Source organism: Caretta caretta, chromosome 4 (genome assembly GCF_965140235.1).
Source record: "Caretta caretta isolate rCarCar2 chromosome 4, rCarCar1.hap1, whole genome shotgun sequence".
Lineage (NCBI taxonomy): Eukaryota > Metazoa > Chordata > Testudines > Cheloniidae > Caretta > Caretta caretta.
In genome coordinates this window covers 23,751,171-23,768,773 of record NC_134209.1, presented here as the reverse complement: position 1 = coordinate 23,768,773, position 17,603 = coordinate 23,751,171, and the positions used below count along the sequence as shown (strand labels likewise).

At 44.0% G+C, this 17,603-nt stretch overlaps 1 long non-coding RNA gene across 1 annotated transcript; it reads right to left on the bottom strand.

Moving 5' to 3' along the window:
* Positions 1 to 1,977: 1,977 nt before the first annotated feature.
* On the bottom strand, positions 1,978 to 8,656 carry LOC142071832 (uncharacterized). Its single transcript, XR_012668014.1, has 2 exons — positions 7,660 to 8,656; positions 1,978 to 3,796 (listed from the first exon to the last, which is right to left on the bottom strand). It is a non-coding gene; the product is annotated as an uncharacterized LOC142071832 (long non-coding RNA).
* Between the last annotated feature and the right edge of the window lie 8,947 nt (positions 8,657 to 17,603).

Sequence of the window (17,603 nt, the reverse complement as noted above, 5' to 3'; positions counted from 1 at the left end):
AAGATCAGAAGGTGAAAAAAACACACGCCTGATTAAATGTTCTCTGAGCTCATGCTGTCCTCCACACTGACAGAGCACAGACGGATGCGTGGAGGCAGACAATTTCAGAGTGCAGGAAAGCACAAAATGACCAGGAAGAGAAGTGGCGGGCTGAAGAGAGGGCTGAAGCTGAAAGGTGGCGGCAGTGTGATGAGAGGAGGCAGGATTCAATACTGAGGTTGCTGGAGGATCAAACTAATGCGCTCCAGCATATGGTTGAGCTGCAGGAAAGGTAGCAGGAGCACAGACCGCCTCTACAGCCCCTGTGTAACCAACCACCCTCCTCCCCAAGTTCCATAGCCTCCTCACCCAGACGCCCAAGAACGCGGTGGGGGGGCCTCCGGCCACCCAGCCACTCTACCCAGGGGATTGCCCAAGCAACAGAAGGCTGGCATTCAATAAGTTTTAAAGTTTTAAACTTTTAAAGTGCTGTGTGGCCTTGTCCTTCCCTCCTCCACCACCCCTCCTGGTGCTTCTCTCCTCCACCACCCCTCCTGGGCTTATATGACACGGATAAATCATGCATGCAAATAGCGCATTAAAGTCGTGAAATGGGCTACAAATGCAAAAAAAAATGTGCTCAAAATTTTAACAAATGGGCGGTGGGGGGAGCACTGAAGATGCACCTCACCTGGGTTGCCATTTGGTACAGGGCCGGGCCGGATTGTTTCAATGGTTAATTACCCTCACTGTTAAAAAAAATATCCTTTTATTCCAGTCTGAATTTGTCTAGCTTCAGTTTCCAGCCACTGGATCATGTTATACCCTGGCACTAAGCTTGACATAAAGATCTGTACGAGACCCACATGTTTAGAAGAAGTGAGTATGGGCTTGTCTATGTGGGGAATTTAGTGGCATACTTATACTAGGATATTTATACCGCTGTAGGCATACTGGTATAAATCCCCATGTAGACACACTAATCCCAGAATAAAAGTGCCTTTTTCCAATTTAGTTCATCAGTTTAGAAGCAACTATTTTTATCAATGGCCTGGAAGAGAACATAAAATAACCACGGATAGTTTGCAGGTGACACAAAGATTGGGGGAGTGGTGAATAATGAAGAGGACAGATCACTAATACCCAGCAATCTGGATAACTTGATAAACATAGCCAAGTAAACAATAAGCACTTCAATATGGCCAAATGTAAAGTTATACACCTAGGAGCAAAGCGTATAGGCCATACTTGCAGGATGGGGAACTCTATTCTGGGGAGCAGTGATTCTGAAAAAGACTTTGGGCTCGTGATGGATAATTAGCTGAACATGTCTTCCTCTGGTGATTAAAACAAGACAAAATATGATAGACTGAGGCTGATTTCACACCCTTACCTTACCTTACCTTACCTTACCCTTACCCGTGTGCAATGCTGTGGTCAAAAGGTTAATGCAATCCTGGGATGAATAAACAGGGTAGAAGTAAGGAGGTTGTGTTACCTCTGTATTTGGCACTGATGCGATTGCTACTGGAATTTGGGTCCAGTTCTGGTGTCCACACTTCAAGAAGGATGTTGAAAAATTGGAGAGGGTTCAGACAAAGCCACAAGAATGATTAAAGGATTAGAAAACATGCCTTATGGTGAGACACAAGGAGCTAAGGCTATTTAGCTTATCAAAGAGAAGGTTAAGCGGTGACTTGATCATAGTCTATAAGCACCTACATGGGAACAGGAATTTGATAATGAGCTCTTCATTCTAGCTAATAAAGATACAACAAGAACCAATGTCTGGAAGCTGAAGCTAAACAAATCAGGCTAGAAATAAGGTGCACATTTTTAACAGTGAGGGTAATTAACCACTGGAACAATTTACCAAGGGTGGTGGTGGATTCTCTGTTACTGGCAATTTTAAAATCAAGATTGGGTGTTTTTCTAAAAGATCTGCTCTAATTCAACCACAGCTATTGTTGTACCAATAAAATAAAAACCAGCAGGATCTTATTAAAGGGAAAAAGGCAAAATACCACATTTATTGTGAATACAGAAAGAATCATAGAAAGCAGTTAGTTCTAGTTATAACATTCCATTCAATCTCATATTTATTCACACATTCATTCACACACACACACACACACACACACACACACACACACACACACACACACACACAGGTTCTGCAAGGTTGTTATCATAGTTACCAGCCTTAGAGTTGCTCATGCCAAGCCACTGGCCAGGTGGCCTGGACATGAGGAGGGAGCAGGGCCTTGTCAGATGCTCATCTGATGCTCCTGGAAGTTGGTTTGCAGAATCAGACCCCCCCAAAGTTCTCACTTTTTAGAGTCTATTTTTATAGGAATTTCTTCCTATGCCAGTCTATGGGAATTGCTTCATCATGCTGTTGCTGAATCAATCAGCAGATAGCACATTCCTGACGGCTCCAAGATGTTATCTTGTTCTTTGGTTCTCCCATTCTTGAGGCTGTTGGGTGGATTCCAGTCTGCCCTCCGGGGGGTCCTCTGGTTATTTCCACTTGACGCCTTCTTCAGCCCATGGACACTGGATTCTTAGGCTGGCACCTCCCTGATCATTCAGTTATTATCCACACCAAGCATCCATCCACATACATCTTCTATCTCTATTTTAATCACAATTGTTAATACAACAAAAGGGTGGGGAGTCTCTGGGTGTTGTTTCTGTTGTTAGAGTATTGCTTTGAGTCTCTCTCTCTGTGAATTGCTTTGAGAACAGACTCTGTCTTAGAATGTACTAACACAATTAGCAGCTTGCAAGTTTCACACATAGAGGGAGAGAAACAGTACCAAAAACCAAGAGACTTCTTAATTAGTAATACCCTGGAATTTAAACTATGGGGAATCAAACTCATTTGTGATTTTAATACAGAACTTCTTTAATATGATCCAACATAATCCCCCTTTTGACACTAAGATTTATAATTGTCAGTGTCACTTTCTATGTAGCCTATTCAAGAGAAAGTACTGTGAGGCAATTTGAGTTTGTGATTCCGATTCATGCCACATACATGATCCTAGTGATGTATCTTTACTACAAGGTTCTGGGGCAACAGGCAAGATGAGGCACACCCACTTTTGAGGAGTCCATTCGGTACAACCTCTAGTGTCGAATAGCTTCCCTCCCTCCCCAGCCCACTGGCTCAAGGTCCAGGGTAGCCAAAAGGATCCCATGTGTAATATGGGGAGTGGGTTAACCTTCAATACCTTTGCCTCCAGGGACTGTTGGTGTGCAATTTTGACAACAATTTCTCCCATTAGCAAGTCTGGTTTACAGTACTGGAAACATATTGCATCCATTCATATTGATAAGTGTCAAACAATGATCTCTTTCTTTTTTAACAAATGCATCAAACCCTTAATATTTCCCAATATGACCCAGAACATTTTGTGTTCCAAAGTAGCTAGTGCAGGTATCTGCATTTCAGTGCATCCCATAGCTATGGCAGTGTAGTTTCCTATTTCTAATATTTTTTTTTCTTATGGATAAGCCATGTGGTAGTATTAAGCCATTACTAAAGATTCCATCGGCCTTTTAGGTTACCCAGACCAATTTGGACCAAGTCTACATTGGCATGTACTTGTTTTTGTATCAGGCTGTCCTGTAGCTGGGACAGAAAGCTTAATTTATTTTTAAGTTCCTGCAGGTCTTCAGTATTTTTTTTTTTTAAACACACAACAGTGCTAGCAACAAGACAAAACATAGAACACAGAACACAATTTCTATTGTGACAGTAGATTCATGGTATTGGGTTGCTTTTCAGCTGGCATCAGCTTTTCCTGATTTTCTGAAAGACAAAAAGAACATGTTTCTACCCCTTTTGGGGTGGCAGATTATTGCTTAAAATATTTCTTTTACAAATACCCTTGCTGATTGCAGGTAAACAGAGAAATTGCCCCCATATTTTCCTGTTTTTGTTCTATAGGCAGGCCAGGTTTCAATGGCTTTTATCTTTTAAGGGTTATGGGGAAATTATCCCACTGTTTAGTCATTAAATCCCTGAGTTTTCCTTCTTATACAGCAGACCAAGTTTATAATGTTTTTCCTGCTGTGTTAAGCTTTAAGTTTTATTTACAGGTAATAACTGAGAAGCATCATTACCATACGACCTTGAAGGATTTTTCCAAAAATCATACACTATACGTTGTTACAGGGATACTTCTTATCATTAAATTTATTAAAATTATCTTGTTATCCCATGCCTTTTATTTAGACAATTTGTTTGCTGACCAGGTATGTCCTTTATCTGCAGCTCCTTTGTGCTGCTAGTTCTTTCCTTCCTTTATCATTTAGGTAATTTGCATTTTCACAGAAACTTCCTGCTTTTGGATTTAAAGCCATCAGCAGCTCAGAGACTCTATCCACAGAGGTCTCCCTGCCAACACTACAGAAAGAGGGATTCTAGATGGACTCCTCCTGAAGGTCGAAACAGCAGACTGGACTTCTACATAGAGTGCTTCCGCCGACGTGCACGGGCTGAAATTGTGGAAAAGCAGCATCACTTGCCCCATAACCTCAGCCATGCGGAACGCAATGCCATCCACAGCCTCAGAAACAACTCTGACATCATAATCAAAAAGGCTGACAAAGGAGGTGCTGTTGTCATCATGAATAGGTCGGAATATGAACAAGAGGCTGCTCGGCAGCTCTCCAACACGAGTTTCTACAAGCCATTACCCTATGATCCCACTGAGAGTTACCAAAAGCAACTACAGCATTTGCTCAAGAAACTTCCTGAAAAAGCACAAGATCAAATCCGCACAGACACACCCCTGGAACCCCGACCTGGGATATTCTATCTACTACCCAAGATCCATAAACCTGGAAATCCTGGGCGCCCCATCATCTCAGGCATTGGCACCCTGACAGCAGGATTGTCTGGCTATGTAGACTCCCTCCTCAGGCCCTACGCTACCAGCACTCCCAGTTACCTTCGAGACACCACTGACTTCCTGAGGAAACTTCAATCCATCGGTGATTCCATCGGTGATCTTCCTGATAACACCATCCTGGCTACTATGGATGTAGAAGCCCTCTACACCAACATTCCACACAAAGATGGACTACAAGCCGTCAAAAACACTATCCCCGATAATGTCACGGCTAACCTGGTGGCTGAACTTTGTGACTTTGTCCTTACCCATAACTATTTCACATTTGGGGACAATGTATACCTTCAGATCAGCGGCACTGCTATGGGTACCCGCATGGCCCCACAGTATGCCAACATTTTTATGGCTGATTTAGAACAACGCTTCCTCAGCTCTCGTCCCCTAAAGCCCCTACTCTACTTGCGCTATATTGATGACATCTTCATCATCTGGACCCATGGAAAAGAAGCCCTTGAGGAATTCCACCACGATTTCAACAATTTCCATCCCACCACCAACCTCAGCCTGGTCCAGTCCACACAAGAGATCCACTTCCTGGACACTACAGTGCTAATAAACAATGGCCACATAAACACCACCCTATACCGGAAACCTACTGACCGCTATTCCTACCTGCATGCCTCCAGCTTTCACCCTGACCACACCACACGATCCATCGTCTATAGCCAAGCTCTGCGATACAACCGCATTTGCTCCAACCCCTCAGACAGAGACAAACACCTACAAGATCTCTGTCAAGCTTTCTTACAACTACAATACCCACCTGCAGAAGTAAAGAAACAGATTGATAGAGCCAGAAGAGTTCCCAGAAGTTACCTACTACAGGACAGGCCTAACAAAGAAAACAACAGAACGCCACTAGCGGTCACCTTCAGCCCCCAACTAAATCCCCTCCAACGCATTATTAAGGATCTACAACCTATCCTAAAGGATGACCCAACACTCTCACAAGTCTTGGGAGACAGGCCAGTCCTTGCCTACAGACAGCCCCGCAACCTGAAGCAAATACTCACCAACAACCACATACCACACAACAGAACCACTAACCCAGGAACTTATCCTTGCAACAAAGCCCGTTGCCAATTGTGCCCACATATCTATTCAGGGGACACCATCACAGGGCCTAATAACATCAGCCACACTATCAGAGGCTCGTTCACCTGCACATCCACCAATGTGATATATGCCATCATGTGCCAGCAATGCCCCTCTGCCATGTACATTGGTCAAACTGGACAGTCTCTACGTAAAAGAATAAATGGACACAAATCAGATGTCAAGAATTATAACATTCATAAACCAGTCGGAGAACACTTCAATCTCTCTGGTCACGCAATCACAGACATGAAGGTCGCTATCTTAAAACAAAAAAACTTCAAATCCAGACTCCAGCGAGAAACTGCTGAATTGGAATTCATTTGCAAATTGGATACTATTAATTTAGGCTTAAATAGAGACTGGGAGTGGCTAAGTCATTATGCAAGGTAGCCTGTTTCTTCTTGTTTTTTCCTACCCCCCCCCCCAGATGTTCTAGTTTAACTTGGATTTAAACTTGGAGAGTGGTCAGTTTAGATGAGCTATTACCAGCAGGAGAGTGAGTTTGTGTGTGTATGGGGGTGGGGGAGATGTGAGAAAACCTTGATCTATGCAGGAAATAGCCCTACTTGATTATGTAAAGAGTTGTCACTTTGGATGGGCTAGCACCAGCAGGAGAGTGAATTTGTGTGGGGGGTGGAGGGTGAGAAAACCTGGATTTGTGCTGGAAATGGCCCACCTGTTGATCACTTTAGATAAGCTATTACCAGCAGGACAGTGGGGTGGGAGGAGGTATTGTTTCATATTCTCTGTGTGTATATAAAGTCTGCTGCAGTTTCCACGGTAAACATCTGATGAAGTGAGCTGTAGCTCACGAAAGCTCATGCTCAAATAAATTGGTTAGTCTCTAAGGTGCCACAAGTACTCCTTTTCTTTTATCTTAAAAGGGACACAATCAACTTTCACCAGAGTTTTGATTACTTTTAACTTCTGCTTCCAAAACACACAGCAATCTGAAAAAGAAAACCCAACCTATTGTGGCTCCCTTTGGAGCCCTAATAGCATTTTAATTAAGTAGCATGGTATGTTTGTATTTCTTTTGCCCCTTCTACAATATACCCTGCACATGTTCTGGGGCAAATGCACATTCCTTCCATAGTTTAACTTCTATAACATTATCCAGATCCATTTTTACATAAGGTGTTACTATTTCTTTTTTTTTTGCTTACAGAGTTTTCATGTACCTTTATCAAAGTGACAGTCTGATTACTCAGAGCCATTTTAAGACTCAGTGTTTCTAACATTGCTTCTTTTTGTTTTGTGCACCTCACCCCTGCTGTTGCTTCAGAGAGGCACTGTCTTTTTTTAATATTTTTTTTTTTTTACTATAACTCTCATCTGCTATTTTGTTACAAAAACAAACAAACAAAAAGAATCCAAAAAAAATTTTTTTTTATATTCTCCTGATTTTGACTGCCCTGCTGCAGCCACAACTTAAAAACATTTTAAATTTTGTAAAGCATTGAGTTACCTTTTAAGGGTTAAATGCCAAATCCCAAAGCCAAACAACACTAATTACCTGTGTCTAGCAAAAAGGTCTGTCAGTTTTGCAACTTTGAATTAAAGAGTCAAATGGATTTTTAGTGGCATTATTTAAAACAAAAACAAAACTAACTGGTCCTTAGAACTTTACATATTTACACACACACAGACAGATACATACACGTTTAACTGCTTAATTCCCTCCAGCCTCTGCAGAGTTAACTTTTTCACTCTTTTTGTATTCCTGGAGTGCCTCTTTCACTATTTTCAGCTGGCTTTGGGTATTTGTAGCCAGCACCTTCCAATTGTCTGCTCCCTTTTCCGTTTGTGCCTTTTCCTCTTTACATGAAGACAAGCGGAGGGAAGAATCCTTACATGCCTCCCACAACAACCAAATTGCTGCTGCATCTCTTTTGGCAGCACTAGAAGGTTTGTATATGAGGATATACTGAGCCAATCTATCCTCTAGGTCCGAAATAGTGCAGACATCAGCTAGGGCTTGTTTAGTCCAAGGACTGTGCCCACATTTTTGAAGGATTTGTTTAAAAGGTGTAATTTCTTTAACAAAAGGTGAGGTTGGAGTTCCTTCTGACTCCATTCCTCCCTCTGGTACTGGCTTACCCTGTTTTCTTTTAAACATCTTAACATGGATATTTCAATCTTTGTCACTGCTGGTATTACTTAGCAAGTGGCACAGCCTAGATTCTGAAATCATAGCTTAATCTATGCGTTTTTCCCCTGCTACCTTCCCGGAGGCCAGCAGGTCCCCTGCTACCTTCCCAGAGGCCAGCAGGTCCAGTTAACCTATTTCTCCCTGCTACCTTCTCGGAGGCCAGCAGGTCTGGTTAACCTATTTCTCCCTGCTACCTTCTCGGAGGCCAGCAGGTCGGTTAACCTGTTCTTCCCTGCTACCTTCTCGGAGGCCAGCAGGTCCCCTGCTACCTTCTCAGAGGCCAGCAGGTCCAGTTAACCTATTTCTCCCTGCTACCTTCTCGGAGGCCAGCAGGTCTAGTTTAATCTGTTTTCCCTGCTACCTTCTCGGAGGCCAGCAGGTCCTCTGCTACCTTCTCGGAGGCCAGCAGGTCTGGTTTAATCTGTTTTCCCTGCTACCTTCTCGGAGGCCAGCAGGTCCCCTGCTACCTTCTCGGAGGCCAGCAGGTCTGGTTTAATCTGTTTTTCCTGCTACCTTCTCGGAGGCCAGCAGGTCACCTGCTACCTTCTCGGAGGCCAGCAGGTCTGGTTTAATCTGTTTTCCCTGCTACCTCTCGGAGGCCAGCAGGTCTGGTTTAATCTGTTTTTCCTGCTACCTTCTCGGAGGCCAGCAGGTCCCCTGCTACCTTCTCGGAGGCCAGCAGGTCTGGTTTAATCTGTTTTTCCTGCTACCTTCTCGGAGGCCAGCAGGTCTGGTTTAACCTAATAGAAATGCCTAGCTCACTAGAGCTGGTGGTGTGCACACCAATATTTACAATAACTGAGGTTTTTTACCAATATTCCCCCTTTCGCAATTCTCCACCAAAATGTTGTACCAATAAAATAAAAACCAGCAGGATCTTATTAAAGGGAAAAAGGCAAAATACCACATTTATTGTGAATACAGAATCATAGAAAGCAGTTAGTTCTAGTTATAACATTCCATTCAATCTCATATTTATTCACACATTCATTCATACACACACACACACACACACACACACACACACACACAGGTTCTGCAAGGTTGTTATCATAGTTACCAGCCTTAGAGTTGCTCATGCCAAGCCACTGGCCAGGTGGCCTGGACATGAGGAGGGAGCAGGGCCTTGTCAGATGCTCATCTGATGCTCCTGGAAGTTGGTTTGCAGAATCAGACCCCCCCAAAGTTCTCACTTTTTAGAGTCTATTTTTATAGGAATTTCTTCCTATGCCAGTCTATGGGAATTGCTTCATCATGCTGTTGCTGAATCAATCAGCAGATAGCACATTCCTGACGGCTCCAAGATGTTATCTTGTTCTTTGGTTCTCCCATTCTTGAGGCTGTTGGGTGGATTCCAGTCTGCCCTCCGGGGGGGGTCCTCTGGTTATTTCCACTTGACGCCTTCTTCAGCCCATGGACACTGGATTCTTAGGCTGGCACCTCCCTGATCATTCAGTTATTATCCACACCAAGCATCCATCCACATACATCTTCTATCTCTATTTTAATCACAATTGTTAATACAACAAAAGGGTGGGGAGTCTCTGGGTGTTGTTTCTGTTGTTAGAGTATTGCTTTGAGTCTCTCTCTCTGTGAATTGCTTTGAGAACAGACTCTGTCTTAGAATGTACTAACACAATTAGCAGCTTGCAAGTTTCACACATAGAGGGAGAGAAACAGTACCAAAAACCAAGAGACTTCTTAATTAGTAATACCCTGGAATTTAAACTATGGGGAATCAAACTCATTTGTGATTTTAATACAGAACTTCTTTAATATGATCCAACACTATTGGACTTGAAGCAGGGAAGGTTTATGGCCTGTGTTATGCAAGAGGTCAGACTAGATGATCGCAGTGGTTGGTCCCTTCTGGCCTTGGAATCTACTCATCAAATACTTGAGTCAGATGAGTCATTGTCCTGTGGTGAGTTGGTTCTTAAAGGGGTTTTGGAGCTCAGCAACACGTGTCAGGCTTAGCTCGCCTAACACGGTGAAGGGAATCATAGAAATGTAGGGCTGGAAAGGACCTCGAGAGATCATCAGGTCCAGCCCCCTGTGTTGTGGCAGAAACAAGTAAACCTAGACCATCCCTGACAGGTGTTTGTCCAACTTGTTTCTAAAAGCTTCCAGTGACAGAGATTCTACAACCTTCTTCTATTCCAGGATCTGTCGCTCTAGGACAGCCTGCCACACAGACTGCCCTGAGTGGGAACCCAAGGACTTGAAGACATCCTGGCCAGCTGGCCTCCTCCGCTGCCCAACTCCAAGCAGGCAAGCATGAGAGCAGAAGCTTTGGGGTCCCTAGCAGTCCGAGTGGACCAAATTGGACAAAAATAAAACACTGAACTTTCCCACAGAGCAGAAATCCCAAGCTTTGACCCGCTCTAGTGTGGGCTGAGCAGTCTTGAGTGAGGAACTTGAGTTAAGGCCAACCTGGGGAGAAGCCATGAACTGATCTTTGTGATCTTATTGTTATTAAAGCCAAAGTTCAGGGAAAGGGTGAATTTATATTTGATAGATTTTAGAGCAGGCTGGGAAGATCCGTGCTGACAACTTGCACCAGAACAGCATAAGAATTCCCCTCTTCACAGATAAGATAAACAGGATGTGTATATAATACACGCACAAATAAAGCCAAGGTCTTGTACATACCTAGGCAGCTGGCCATAAGCCTTTGTACACACTTTACCCAAACATGTATTTGTTTTTCCTCTAAGTTAGGGTCAAAGTTCTACCTATCCTCAATGATGGCTGGGTGCATAGGTGCCGACTTCGTGGGTGTTCCAGGGCTGGAGCACCCACAGAAAAAATTAGTGGGTGCTTAGGACCCACTGGCAGCCAGCTTCCCCTTAGCACCCACTGCTGCGCCTTCCATCTGCCTGTGGCCCCACTGATCAATTCCTCCCCCTTCCTCCCAGGGCCTCCCGACCGCCACAATCAGCTGTTTCGCGGCATGCAGGAGGCATTGGAAGGGAGTGGGGAGGAGTGAGGACGAGGCATGCTCAGAGGAGGGGGCGGAACTGCATGGGAAGAGGTGAGGCAGGGGCAGAACAGGGCAATTATCGAGTGATCCATCCTGTGTCATCCAGTCCCAGCTTCTGATAGTCAGAGGTTTAGGGACACCCAGAGCATGGGGTTGCTTCCCTGGACATCTTGGCTAATAGCCATTGATGGACCTATCCTCCATGAACTTATCTAGTTCTGTTTTGAAACCAGTTATACTTTTGACCTTCACAACATCCTCTGGCAATGAGTTCCACAGGTTGACTGTGCATTGTGTGAAGAAGTCCTTCCTTTATTTGTTTTAAACCTGCTGGCTATTCATTTCATTGGGTTTTTGTGTTATGTGAAGGGGTAAATGACACGTCCTTATTCAGTTTCTTGACACCAGTCATGATTTTATAGACCTCTTGCCTGTCCCCCCTTAGTTGTCTCTTTTCTCAGGGGAACAGTCCCATCCTTTTTACTCTTGTCTCACACAGAAGCTGTTCTATACCTGTAACCCTTTTTGTTTGCCCTTCTTTGTACTTCTTCAAATTCTAATAGATCTTTTTTAGAGATGGGTTGACCAGAAAAGCACACAGTATCCACAGTTTGGACATTCCGTGGATTTATATAGTGACATGATGATATTTTCTGTCGTATTCTCTATCCCTTTCCTAATGGTTCCTAACATCCTGTTAACTTTTTTTTTTTTGACTGCTGCTACACATTGAGCAGATGTTTTCAGGGAACAGTCCACAGTTACTCCAAAATCTCTTTCTTGAGTGGTAACAGCTAATTTAGACTCCATCATTTTATAGGTATAGTTGGGATTATGTTTTCCGATGTGTATTATTATTTCCGATGTCTATTTATTTTTCTCCACTGTGAAAGCTGATCATTTATCCCTACACTTTGTTTCCTAACTTTAACCAGTTACTGATCCATGAGAGAACCTCCCCTCTTATCCCATGGCTGTTTACTTTGCTTAAGAGCCTTTGGTGAGGGACCTTGTCAAAGGCCTTCTGAAAGTCCAGTGGATCACAGTGTCATGTCTTTCAGTGTTTCCCACCTTGCCTAAAATATGAGAATGTATCTGTAGTGTTTATAGACTGCTCCTTGCTGCACACTGTGCCCAGAATGGCAGGTCCCTAAGGCCTGTTGTGCTCTGGTGCAAGTGTGAATGGAAGTGGCCTGTTAGAACAAGTAGGGTTAAGGACTAGGAGGAAAATCCTGGACCCACTGAAGATAATAGGTCTGCCAATGATGTCCGTGGGGCTGTGATTTCACCTGGTGTCGATCTCTGCTTGAGTAGTGGTGGTGATCTCCTTGAGCACCTCACTTGAAAAGTGCAGGCTAAAGAAAGGGTGGCTGAGAATGGATTTATCTGAGGAGACACAGGCTTCCGTGTGACCCTCCTCATGAAAATGAGGCTGCACATCACCCTCTTTGGTCTCATTCCTGCTGCTATTTGGGAACAGCTGGTGTCTGGGCAGCCATGCTCTCATCCATGCAGGACTGGTTCCCCTGTGCTCTGCCCCTGCCCATCCCTCTTGGCTTTGCATTTCTACACACAACACACTGCACATTTGCTGTGCAGGATCAGGCAACTTCAAATTAAGGTGCCAGGTTTAACCCATGAATCATTTAAAGTGTCCTTCCAAACATGCCCAGGGAGCAGAAAGGGATGGGGAAGAACCAGGGCTAAAGCTATCTTGCCTGAGCACCTGGCCAGCTCCATCGGCTGATGCTGCAAGGTTCAGTGTTCCTGATCCACAGCCACTGCCTGCAGATAGCTTGAGCTATAGAAACATACTCTTAACTTTGGAGATTCTCCAGTTCAGTCCTCAGCATTGGCCAACATGCAAGCTGCTGTACTTGCTTCCCCGGCATGCTGAGTGGCAAAGGGTGGGGTTGTACCTCTTGAAGCACAATCCTTCCCAGGGATTTCCTGCCCCAACACAGACCACAGTGCACACCTTGGCCCTCTGTTTGGGGAGGAAGAGCTGCGAGACTTCCAAAGCCGAATTTTCAGACATAACCACTACTATTAAGTGCATCCATTTTTGGGTGCTCATCTTGAGACAGTTTAAAGCTGGGGAACCTAGAAAACAAAGCACCCAAAACCAATGGTCACTTGAAAACGTTGGCCTTAGTTTCTGGACACTGGTCCTCCTCATGTATTTTTTATTTAAATAGAGAGTGCATGCATGCAGAGCACCAGATGGGTGCAGTGTAACTGACAAAATTTAATTCAAATGAAGCCCAGAGTGTATATATTGACCTGTCCTACCATGCTGTAAAACCGTGTTTTTACCCCTGCATTCTGGATCTCTCAATAGCTGGCCCACACTGCCTCACCTGATGATGCTGATGACAGAAGATTGTGGGTGTCTTTCACATGGTGCAATGTATTTTGGGATGCCCACCTGCAAAGAGCCCCAGGAAGGAGGAAGGATAGCCAACCTGGTTGCACAGGCCTTAGGTACAGAAGGAGAGAGGAGTCTAGGGGGAGCTCACTGCCATCCTACTCTGGATGGTGGCATAGTAGAGACTTGAGGCTGGATGAGGGCCATAGGCCTGATCCAAAGCTCCTTAAAATCAGTGGGAGTCTCCCACTGCCTTTAATGAGCTTAAGACCAGGAACCAAGAGGATACAATGGAGGCAAAAGGCAAATGGAGAGGGGGCATAAGGGAAGACGTATGGATAGAAAGAGAATGAAATCAAGAACTTTGAAGAGAAAGTGTTGGCAAACCACAGGAAAATGGCGTGGCAAAGAGCAAAAAAACTCGAGCCTTTTGTGATGTCAGTATATTCCCCAAATGGCCTGTCTAATTTGGTTCTTCCTATGTGAATGACCAAATTGAGGGCCTGATCCTGGCAGATGCGAAGGGCCATCCATCCGCATAGACCTCAAGAACATGAGGCTGCCAAGGGATAACAGGAACCCCTGCGTGTGTGGCCCGGGTCTGAATGCTGTCGCTGCACCACACGGACATACGTCTCCGACATGTCCAGCCCAACACATACACCACTTCTAGAGCCACTTCCCCCGAACTCCCCTCCTGGACTTCCATTTTCTTGTTCACTTATACTAAATGGAGTGTTTGTCTGGAAAAGAAAAGAAAAGTAGTAAATCCCCGCAAGTTTTGATGTTCTTTGCCAAACCACAGTCTGCGGCTTAAGCCGCTATTGAAGTAACCATTGTGCCCTGGCAGCCTGAAATGATTACCAACAGAAACAAGCCTCCTAACTCCTTTTTACTCGGGAATCCTCTCTGCTTTGCAGAGCTACTAGGAAGCAGCAAGAAAAAGCTGTTGCTCACTAATCCCAGCCAGCTGCCTGGCTGGAAAAATGGTATAACGTGCACGTCCGTTAAGAAGACTTCGTTTTAATTTTCTCACCTTCCATTTAATTTTCTAACATTAAATCAACCGCTCTCTTCCATACGACAGGTCTCTGTTCTCCAGTAGCGCTGTACATTGCATGAAATATTTGTCTACAAAGGTCAGAACAATTACACTGTGACACGCCGGAGGCAAAGCGGCACTAAAACGTGGCTTTCAGCCCGATTCACCACTGCCTTGCAGCTTGTGTGGCTACCCCCAATTGTGCAAAGTAATGTTCTAACCCTGCTGTCCCCTCATTTTGCACAGGTGTAGTGACTATGCAGGAAGCAAGTGCAAGCCACTGTTGGGTGCGTTGGGTACACCCTCTGCCGCATCCACAGAATCAGTCTATTACAGCTGCCCTCTGGGTGACTTAGCAGTCTGGGGTTGAATTCCCCCTGGAGCTCCTTACGTAAAGGCTTTTCTTGGTAATCAGGCCCTATATTAAGATAGATAATTAATCAAACGGCCTTTGTTTAATCATGATGTGAAAGTGAGAGATTTGCTGTGTATATATATTTAGGCATCAAATGGCTGATGATTAACCAGGGGAATGCACCTTCCCCCCGCACCCCCGCTTTGCTTTTGTTTTCTCTATATTGAAATAATATCTTCATTATAACCGCAGGAGACCCCCCCCAACCTTCCCAGTTCCTCTTTCAGTCTGAGTCTTGCTGACACTCTGCTAGCTGCATAACTAAGACAGAAGGGAAAAAATAAGAGATTTTCCATTTTATAAATCTGAGTCATAACCCAATTCTAGGTGATCACTTCCTAGATCTTCTTGGTCTCGATCCTATAAGGTGCTCAACATGGTCTCTGATCCAGCAAGGACCAACTCTATGCTTCAGGTTAAGCATGTGGCTAACCAGGGAATATCATGATACCCAGGAGAAAGGGAAAGTGTGAGGGAAGATACAGATCAGAAACCTTGATCCGGTGATTGGGACTGCCTGTAAGAGGAGGATGGGGGAGTAAAGTGTGATTATAGAATTTCTTTGATAAGAAAACTACAGTTTGTATTGATTAAAAACGTGCACTGTGAAGACCATGAATCAATGGGCCAACAGGACAGAGCGCTCTGGCCTCAAGCCAGCAAAACGCTGGCAACTGAGAAATAAACAGGACTTGTACCCACCATGGAAGGACATTGCCATTGCAAATCCAAAGGTCCTAGCATGTCTGTAATCAGCCGAAATGTTATTCTGTCCAAGACCAGCATTGTTCACTTGGGTACATACTGGGTCAGACTAATGGTCCATCTAGCCCAGTATCCTGTCTTCCAACAGTGGCCAATGCCAGGTGCTTCAGAGGGAATGAGCAGAAGAGGTAATCATCGAGTGATCCATCCCCCGTCGCCCATTCATAGCCCAATGAAGTCAGTGGAAAGAATCCTATTATTCCACTAGGCTTTGAATCGATATCTGTATAATAGAACAGAAAGAACTGCAAAAAAATATTCTGTATATATTTGGCTGCTTACAAAAACTAACTTGGATTTGACCATATTTGCAACCATTTTGCACTGGCTCCTCATGAACGGCGGAGCTTCATTAATACAAAGAACGCTGAACCTGAATATTCACTCAAAACAAATTTCACATTGTCTATGATCATGATATTCAGAATTTGAAATTTGCACCTTTTGTTTGCATAAATCATCCAATCAGGGAGTATAAGCAATGCCATGACTTAGGTAACCCTCACAGTGTAAATTCCAGAAACTGAATGCTAAATTTTGACAACAAACTGTTTAAAAAATGCTGTCAAAATGTCAAGGATAATTTTGAAAAAATGAGAGTCTTGCTCTATGTCTTTGACGTTCCAAGGTGCAATGCAGATCAGCGAGGGGTTGTGACATCCCTCCCCTGCAACCTGGAGCGCCTCACAATGCTTTGCTGCTGTAGCTCCCACAAACAGCCTGACGGTCACACCCTGAGGATCTGTGTATAGCTGCAGCCTGCCAGCCACCTTCTGGCTTCCACCTGCGCTGGTTACCACTTTCAGGGTGACCTCAACACACTCCCAGTCCCAAATGTTTCCCCAAAATGTGTGTTCTGCACTGGCCAGCCTTTTCCTGGACAATTCGGATATTTTAGTTGCCCCTGTAAGGGAACAGTATCCAACAGTTTGCTTCTTTAAAAGGAGTTACCTAAACAATTTAGCTTGAATGCAGCACTGGATTAGTTTGATTGAAGAATAAACAAGTTTATTTTACTACAAAGAGAGATTTTAAGTGAGTACAAGTACAAGGCATTAAAGTCAGAAATGGTTACAAGACAAATAAAGATAAAATTATTTCTAGTAGCTAAAATTTAACCAACTAGACTTGGTTCGAGAGCAAATTCTTACCATATGCTCCCCGCAACAGGGCTGACCAAATTTCAGGTCCAGATCTCTCCCCTAAGTCAAATGGGCTGGTTTCTTTTTTCTTCTTAGATGAAAGAGTAATAGATGGATAGGGAAAGATACCTTGGGGTGTTTTTGCCCTTCACTTTTATAGTCCAGTCCTCCTTTGAAATGCATTTTTCTGAGGTTACCCCTAGATGAAGTTCATTACTACTGTGAGGATGGAGACATGGAGTCTTGAGGCGAAAGAGGTTCCATGCTGTTGTTTGCTAAAAGCTAGATGGATCTGTTACTGCTCCTCCTCTTTTTCAAGAATGGCCACTCGAGAGGTGCTTGCCAATCAACTTTGGTACCTGGCTAGAGGTGTCAGCTTATCCTTTGTCTTTGAGAAACTGATTTACCCTCTCCCCAGACTTGTCTGGTAAAAACATTTCAGACCTACATTCAGCCTATATTTATAAATGTACATATAATGTTGCACATTTCAGCATGATATTATTGACCGGTGAGTTAGTTTTCAAATGATACCTCACAAGGCACATTTTGTACAAAGATGATTACAATAGTGTGTGGCATGTGAACACAGTGGTGCATTCAGTCACAATGCCCATTCATCATTAATATGATTAATCATTTTAATATTGATTAAATATAAATCCCATTTATCTACATTTCAGGTTATCTGAAACTAATTTGTCTCCCATTTCTGAAACTTGTCTAGACACCCACTT